This window comes from Triticum aestivum, chromosome 7B (assembly GCF_018294505.1).
Source record: "Triticum aestivum cultivar Chinese Spring chromosome 7B, IWGSC CS RefSeq v2.1, whole genome shotgun sequence".
NCBI lineage: Eukaryota > Viridiplantae > Streptophyta > Magnoliopsida > Poales > Poaceae > Triticum > Triticum aestivum.
This window is the reverse complement of record NC_057813.1, coordinates 620845749-620854620: the sequence shown is the minus strand read 5'-3', so window position 1 is coordinate 620854620 and position 8872 is coordinate 620845749. Positions and strand designations below refer to the sequence as shown.

The window sequence follows — 8872 nt, the reverse complement described above, 5'->3', positions numbered from 1 at the left end:
GACCTTCTTCGGGATAAGGTCATAGATGTTTATGACGAAAACAAAAGGTCGTGGAACCCATGACCTTTTGTTTTGGTCACTAGATGTCTGCCCAGGCCACGTCGGATCCGATGTGGCAACCTGATGTGGCAAAATTGCGACCAATTGAAAAAGTCATTGGTAAGATTCAGCCCGGTCCAATTCAACGCTTTACGTGGGACGAGCCCAGTAATACAGCCTTTTTATATATTTTTTCCTGTCCATTATTGGTTGGCTTCATGGGCCAAGCCCAACATTGTAGCTTTTTTATTGTTGGGCCATGGCCTTTTTGTCTAAACTATTTCATTTTCCTTTTTTATGAAATGGGTCCACTAGTCAGATGGGTCCCAATTGTGAGGTTCTAGTAACTGGGTCCCATTTTTTATGTTCTGGTAAGTGGGTCCCATCAATCGGGCTCATATTCTTCATATTTCAGTTAGTATTTAAATTGCTAGAAAAAAGCACACATGATACTTCAAATAAGAGCAACCAGATCACATAATACAATGGCAATCACAATAGCAAGCTTTATACGTGCCAATACATAACCATGTGCAATACATTACTTTCAAGCTCTACAAGTGTAACGAGCTCGATAAGTGTAATACAGTATTGCTTTACAAGAAAATGACAACATGCCAGACTCGCTGGACGACCATAGTCAGATGAACAACATGACAGACTCGCTGGACGACCGTAGTCAGGTGAACAACATGCCAGACTCGTTGGACGACCGTAGTCAGGGCTGGCAACAAACAAAACTGCAACATGGCTTCCTCTGTCACCCTGTTACATGAATGAGAGAAGAATAAGAAAAATTGGGGCAAACATATTATGAACAGACCATTCAAGAAAATGACATTTATTTAGAATGATAACACAAATTGAGCTAGTGCCATGCTTTTTGTCCCCTAACTAATTAAAATGAGATACCCATACATACAAGAAAACAGATACAGAATATGAATATGCATGGCTCAAGTGCAAGTCGTGCCAAAAACTTCACTGCAACACATTGCAGCTAAAACAAAATACCATTCTACTAACACGACCATCCATTCAACCGGCAAGATCTAACAAAACTAGTCAGCACAAGCATACTAACATCACAAGGGTAGGAGGGTATAAAGGGAACCGAGAGAGATACCTGTGGATTATAGTGTGAATGGTGATCTTTAGCAATGCCGGAGAAGACTCGAACCCAACTATGGAAGGGGCGACGACGACTAGTAGAGTGCAGAAAAAAGAAAAGATATCTAATCAGCCATTTTTAGGTTCAACCATGGTTGATATCCAACAACATGCAAGCAGGTTTTTAATCGACAAAAAAATATATAACAGTCTACATCTAAAAGTAGATACAAGCTGGATTTGATCAAGACTTATAGACGGGTAAAAAATTTGCATGTTTCAGAGCCAGGACAATAACCCAATCTTTATTAGGAAAGAAAACATGTCTGTTAGCAGCAGGCTCTCTTTGATTGTTCAACTTAATTGGGTGGTTTTGATCAAATATTATCGATGCAACATTTGGCATCACTAAACTACAATTCCAAAGAATCATAAGCACTAGACAGAAATCACCATGGCTGGAGCAGAAAAAGAGAGGAGTGATTGCTTACCAGCTATGCTATGCTGGAGCAGAAAAAGAGTTACTGGAGTGGGAGGCCTGCGAGTGGGAGAAGAATCATTGCATGGTGGCGTGTCTCTGTCTTGCACCTGCGCATGATATAAAGTGCACCCATCAGGGAACCAAGCATATACACGAGATGTCGAAAGAATAAATACCATGGCAGGAATGAAATTAAACACCAACTGTCAACAGTACTACTGCTGTCAGACTTGTTTGGATCATCACAACCCAACTAGTATAACAGTTGGCACACGAAAGTAGCAGCAGTACATGCACCTTCTAGGTTCACATTGCACTTTCTTTTCAGGTTTGCAACAAAAGGAAGAAAGAAAGAAACGACATTATCAGACGCACTAAGACATGAATTTGACATTCTAATATTCCCAGTCAGCCACTTAACTGGATCAATTCCCACCAAGCAAGACCAAAAAAATATTAAAAAGGAAAACACAAAGTGATCAGAAGTGGTTTTGAATATAACATTCGCCATGGCAGAAGACTCTGTCAATAAACGACACTTGTGACTTCAACTAACTTGTGGACTGATTTTGCTCAAGTTTCTTAATGGGCTTACAATGTTTAGCTTCCAGAAATTAAATCACAAAGTTTAGCTTACGGAAACAAAATTACAAGGTTTTCTATCTGCAATCAGTACAAACTTGATAGTGCTACAAGTGCCAATGATCCAACAGCATCCTAGCTCCACACATCCTAGTATTGAATTTCCTCACACTTGATAGTGCTACAAGCAAGAAAGCAAGCAAACATGCAAATACAAGTATTAGTACTGGTTGTCTAATGAATGGGATACATGATTCTCCTCAAATAAATTGACAAGGTTTTCTTGTTCTTTTTTCTAGTTAATGACAACCAGTCATCAATCAAGCAAGCAACATCACATTGGTACAACAGTTAGCATCGTTCAGCATATATGGGGTGCGAGAAGTCAACACCTACTAATTTTATTTTATTTGTTTGCATCGAGTCAACACCTACTAGATGGGATGGAAATGCATCTTCTGTATTAGTTGTGGAGCATGCGTGTATTATTAGCAATGAAAGCAAGGGTCGCCACTAGTGAAAGAGCAGACACCTACTAATTTCTTGCAGTGAACCATTATTCTTTGACCAAAAACAGGGTCAGTAGCTTCCTCTTATAATCGCTCGTATTGTGCTCCAGTGAGGCGGTCACAGACACCAGCCTCTGCGCGACGCCGCTCGAGGGGAGCACTCCAAAGGGGAGCAGACCTTTCGCTGCAAGACTCATGGATGGTGCCATGTTTGCTCACTGGATGAAATGAATGTAGATGTCATCAGCATGAATCATAGACAGAACATAACATTTGTCGTTAGCATCAATTAGAGACAGAACAAATTAATTCTTGTAAAAGCAAAACAGTAATACTAGTAAATACTAGTGCAGTTAACTTGTCGATTAAGAGACTAACTTAACCAGTCACTCTAAGCATACTAGAGCTTCAAACCTCAAGCTAAACAGAGTAATACTAGTGCATACAAAAGCTCAAGCTAAACACAATATGCAGTACCTAGGAAGTAATCATCATATTTTCACAAAAACAACATGCAATGCAGACATATATACTCATACAAGAATATCACTGCCTGCAGTTTTATTTAGATGACATACACTGCCAAACTTTTAAGAGAAAATAACTGCACCGAGCAATTTACTTCATGATTATGCAACCAAGTTGACATGGCATCAAATCAAACACAAGCATAAAAGATCTGTCAATCTTCATCATCAATAGAGCTACACTGCAGCAGGGCATTTCAGCATTATTTAACCCTTCAAATATTTTGTCAGAGTACATGCCATGACTCTATACTCTACAGGAAACATAACTATAGTTTTCAGCAAACAAAACACGAATCTGGGGTACCAACCATTCAAAAGGACAACAAAACCGCATCTAAACAGTAGGGTTCCAGAAATCACAATACAAACTTGTGCATCTCATAGCTGAATCACACATATTTAAGGCACAAAACAATTCCACCGTCCAAGTTTGTAAACCACGACATGACTCTGCGTACAGCAGAATCCTCAGTAAAAACCAAACTAATTCTTTTATTTAACAGCAGTCAGATGTGTTGCCCAAGTGATAGAAATGCAACCTACCTACCATCTATCTTGTCACTATTGGCGCTTCCTGTTGAATTGATGATATGTAGCAAATCAAATGATTTTCCATCACAACAGTCTGCATACGACAGCAACAGCATCAATCGGTAAAAGAAATTGGCTAGTGTGTTACCACGAGAACACCCAGTGAAATATGATGACAATCCCTGTTCCATCCCAAAATTGGCACATACAGAGGAAAGCAGAGGGAAATCAAGAATGAGACGTACTCGCAATTGCAGAGGAGGATGCACTTGACCATGTCCTCGAACAGCGTGGGGGAGCGGAAGATGCGGCCGAACCCCGCCTCCCTCGCGGCGGCGTACAGCGCCTGGAACTCCGCCACCACCCTATCATCCTCCTCTGACAGCCGCAACATCTGTCGCACTTGCTCCTGCCAGTAAAATGCAATAATCAATCACTTCTTTTCTTCTCTATACTACTCCATTGAAAGCACCTACTTACGAGGATATAGTCCTGGTGGAGCAGGGAGTGGGCGTCAGCGTCGAGGACGAAGACGAGGAGGGTGCGGGAGGGGCGCACGGGGTGGTGGGAGACACGGGCGAGCAGGGACTTGGAGTGATCGGAGGCGAGGCGGAGTTAGCAGATGAGCGCGTGGGAGGCCGGGTCCCAGCGGTTGGGCGCCATCATGAACAGCCCGTGGCTGTACACGGCCGCCTCAAGGTCGAACGGTGCCACGCCGAGCAGGAGCTCCAGCTCCATGCACGGCGCGGTGGCGGGGCCGCCCTCAGGGGCCATCGGCGTGGCCGCTTCGTGGGTGCCGGGGAGCATGCGGGCGGCGGAGTTTCAGGAGCGGCAGAAGCCCCCGGAACGGCAGAAGCCCCCGGAACAGAGCGGGTGCTGGCGCGCGGGTGCGGGCGGCGGGGTCGGCGGGGTGGATCTGAATTAGGAGGGATCTGAATCAGGGAGAAAGGATCTGAATCAGGAGGGATGGGATCAGCGGGGTGGCGGTGGCGATGTGGGAGACGAGGGGAGATGGAGCACGTGACACTACAAAACAATACACTTCCGTGATGATACGTGTTTGTCACAGTAGGTCGCGTTTTCTGTCATGCATGTGCATCCATGAAAAACTTATGACAGAATCAAGATAGTCATACCTGTGCTGTCGTAGAAGTGTTCCATGACATTACCAAAATTATCATCACGGAAGTGTCCACTTCCATGACGATAAATCGCGCGTCACAGAAGTGCTTTCGTCAAGGTTGATCGACATGTGGCATCCACCATAACAGAATGACGTTAAGCTATCGGGTCGGGTTTAACCCGTTAACAACCCCAACCAATGGGGATTTTCCACATGTAAAATCATCATTGGCTAGAGGAAACACGTGTCGGCTCATCGTTGAGACAGATGTCATCCACTCATTGGACGGAAGGCGCCTATGATACGTCAACATGTGGCACGGCCCAACAGAGGCCATTCCTGTGAAAAGGACGGCCTAGTAAAAATTAGCAGGCCAGCCCATATAAGGCCTATTTGTGTCAGGTCCAATTAAGCCCACGGCCCATACGAGATGTGCCAATTCGGCCCGTCAACGGCCGTTAAAGATTTGACACCATTGTAGCCCATCGTCAGTTTGAGCCCGTTAATAGCCCGCTATATATTTGGGCTCAATATCGGCCCGATGAGATTTCGGCCTGTTAACGGCCCATTTAATGGATGGGCCAATTTTCAGGACGTACATATGTCGGCCTTTTAGCGACCCATTTAAATGTTGGGCTAATTTCCGGCCCGGTGTGTCTTTCAGCCTGTTGACGGCCCATAAATTTGATGGGCCATTTGTTGTCGGACCTGAGTTTCGGCCTTTTAGCGGCCCATTTAAGTGTTGGGGCAATTTCTGGCCTGGTTTCACTTTCAGCCTCTTGACGGCACATAAATCAGTTGGGCCATTTGTAGTCGGACCTGAGTTTTGGCCTTTTAGCGACCCATTTAAGTGTTGGCCAATTCCCGGCCCTGTGTGCCTTTCGGCCTGTTAACGGACCATAAATGAGTTGGGCCATTTGCAGTCGGACCTTAGTTTTGGCCTTTTAACGGACCATGCCCTTCATGGTCCAATACCAGCCCGGTTTATCTTTCGGCCTGCTAAAGGCCCACAACATAGTTGGGCCATTTACAATACGACCTGACTTTCGGCCTCTTAGCGGCCCATGGTCTTCATGGTCTAGTACAAGCCCGCAATCTCTTTCGGCCTGCTAAAGGCCTACAGTAAGCCCAAACTTAGTAACGGCCCGTGAAATAAATTGGGGCCACCTGTTACCCGCTTCGATGTCGGCCTATTAACGACCCGGGAGGTAAGAGGGCCGACCATTAACTTTCGGCCTAGTAACAGCCCATTAACTTAATGGGCCCACTAAAGTTCGTACATTTCTTTAGGCCAAATTAGATAATTTGAGCCCATTACGATGAGCAATTATGCACAGGACCAAAACCGATCAAGCAAAGGTACGGCATACAGGGAATACTGTTGCACATCCAGCATATATTACAGGAAATTACATCCACTGGGCAATCAAAGATTGATGCCAGTGCAAATAAATGAGCAGAACCTAACCATCTACAACGTCACAATCTGCAACCTCAGCACAGATGACGCCCATAAGCATGTGGGCAAGTTCTTTCTGCTTTGCTACACTGTCTCTGAAAACATTGATCAGTTGTTGTGTCGCACTACTCTGCACCTCTGATTCATCCACCATTTCCATCATTGCTTCAGCTATTAATTGGTTCACAAACATACATTTATTTCGTTGCATTCGAGACAGAGGATACTGAACAGATTTAGATGCCGATTTTGGCAGGCTTGTATTATTGATAGTGGAGAGTGTCTCGACCACTGCATCATAACATAAATTAGGACGGGAGCCAAACAGATTAATCATGAGTTATTGCCATATTACCTGGCCTAGATTTACTGGAAAGAAACAATGGGGTTGCCTTGCTGTTTTCAGAGTTTGTCTTCTTATCTTCAGCAGCCTGCACAAAATTAACACACTAGCATTGCTATCATTGGCCAAGTCAGATAATAGGAAAGCAACATTGACACAACGAACGTTTGGGCAACTAGCCTACACCAAATTAACACAATATGGCACAGCTATCATCAGCCAGGTAAGGTAGCACGAAAGCAACATTGACACAATGAATGAATGGGCAACCAGAGAAGCACTACAATTCAGTAATGTGCGTGATATGAGATAGTACATTCATGCAGCTCAGTATGCAAAACTACCAGGCAGTTTTCCTTACAAAAATCAACATTGGCGCCTTTAACATTTTGCTACAACTAATTTTAGATCAGATAAAGGTTAGATTCACGCCGATTAACAAAATACATGTTGATGTAAAAATATAGTGATATACAACAGGTACTTACATCAGCATTGGAGCACAGAGAATTCCCGCAAGATATTTTCCTCGAATACGATCCCAATGGAGGAAGTCTTCTATCGTTTAACCTTATTTTCTAAAAGAGAGATGGGTAAGAAACATGTAGAAAATATGATCAGAATGCTATAAAATTTCATGATGCGAGGATACGCACACGCTTCTTAGAATGGAGTTGACATTCTTTTGCTGGACTGGAGCGGACTAGTTCTTTGGCCACTGGAATCTGCTTATTATCAGTGGGAGTTGGGTTTCTCTGTGCTGGAGCAGTATCTATGAAAAATGGAGTTGGTTTATTATCTCCTGGCGTTTGGATCTTTTGCAAAGACCTGGTTTGTAACCCTTCAGATTCTAACATAGCCGTCTTCCCCTTGCATGCCTTATATAGAAGAATGGTGATTCAGTTATAAAACATGCTACAGCAGAGATGGAATAGGTACTGAAGAATAGAAAGGCATGACATATTGACATGTATTCCCTCCATCCGGAAATAAATGGACGGGTCTAGGCGTATTTCAGTTCTAGATACATCCAGTTTTATCCATTTCTGCGACATTTAATCCGGACGGAGGGAGTATGATGTAAGAGCTAGGGATACGACAGGACAACACAGTAAAAAAACACTGAAAAACCCACTGCAGAACCAAAGTATTCAAACCCACTGATATGAGATAGTACACTCATGCAGCTCAGGATGCAAAACTACCAGGCAGTTTTCCTTACAAAAATCAACATTGTGGCCTTTAATCATACATTTTGCTACAACTAAATTTAGATCAGATAAAGGTTGGATTCACGCCGATTAACAAAATACATGCTGATGTAAAAATATAGTGATATACAACAGGTACTTACATCTACATTGGAGCACAGAGAATTCCTGCAAAATCTTTCCTCATAAACGATACCATTGCAGAAATTCTTCTATCTGTTAAGCTTATTTTCTAAAAGAGAGATGGGTAAGAAACATGTAGAAAATATGATCAGCATGCTATAAAATTTCATGATGCAAGGATACGCACACGCTTCTTAGAATTGAGTTGACATATTTTTGCTGGACTGGAGCGGACTAGTTCTTTGGCCACTGGAATCTGCTTATTATCAGTAGGAGTTGGGTTTCTCTGTGCTGGAGCAGTATCTATAAAAACTGGAGTTGGTTTATTATCTCCTGGCGTTTGGATCTTTTGCAAAGGCCTTGTTTGTAACCCTTCAGATTCTAACATAGTCGTCTTCCCCTTGCATGCCTTGTATAGAAGAATGGTGCTTTAATTATAAAACATGCGACAGCAGAGAGATGGAATAGGTACTGAAGAATAGAAAGGCATGACATATTGACATGTATTCCCTCCATCCGGAAAAAAATGGATGGGTCTAGGCGTATTTCAGTTCTAGATACATCCTTTTTTATCCATTTCGGCAACATGTAATCCGGACGGAGGGAGTATGGTGTAAGAGCTAGGGATACGACAGGACAACACAGCAAAAAAACACTAGTTGAATGTAAAACTATATGCTAGCGGAATACGTACAGAAATAACTAAGGCAACATACACGTGTATGATTGGGAAAATAAGATGGCATTGCAACAGAGCACTAGAACAACACTTCAATGTAAAAAAACATGGTATGGCAGACAGATGAAGTACATACTGATGAATAACAATGC

The 8872-nt window shown here is 43.1% G+C and overlaps 1 long non-coding RNA gene across 2 annotated transcripts; it reads right to left on the bottom strand.

Annotated features, from left to right (window-relative positions):
• Positions 1-512: 512 nt before the first annotated feature.
• Positions 513-4767, bottom strand: LOC123159037 (uncharacterized). Of its 2 annotated transcripts, none has more exons than XR_006479455.1 (7): positions 4263-4767; positions 4028-4191; positions 3795-3876; positions 2749-2939; positions 1641-1737; positions 1166-1244; positions 513-804 (listed from the first exon to the last, which is right to left on the bottom strand). It is a non-coding gene; the product is annotated as an uncharacterized lncRNA (long non-coding RNA). The 2 variants fall into 2 exon arrangements; XR_006479456.1 differs by having other exon boundaries at positions 3799-3876.
• Positions 4768-8872: the final 4105 nt, after the last annotated feature.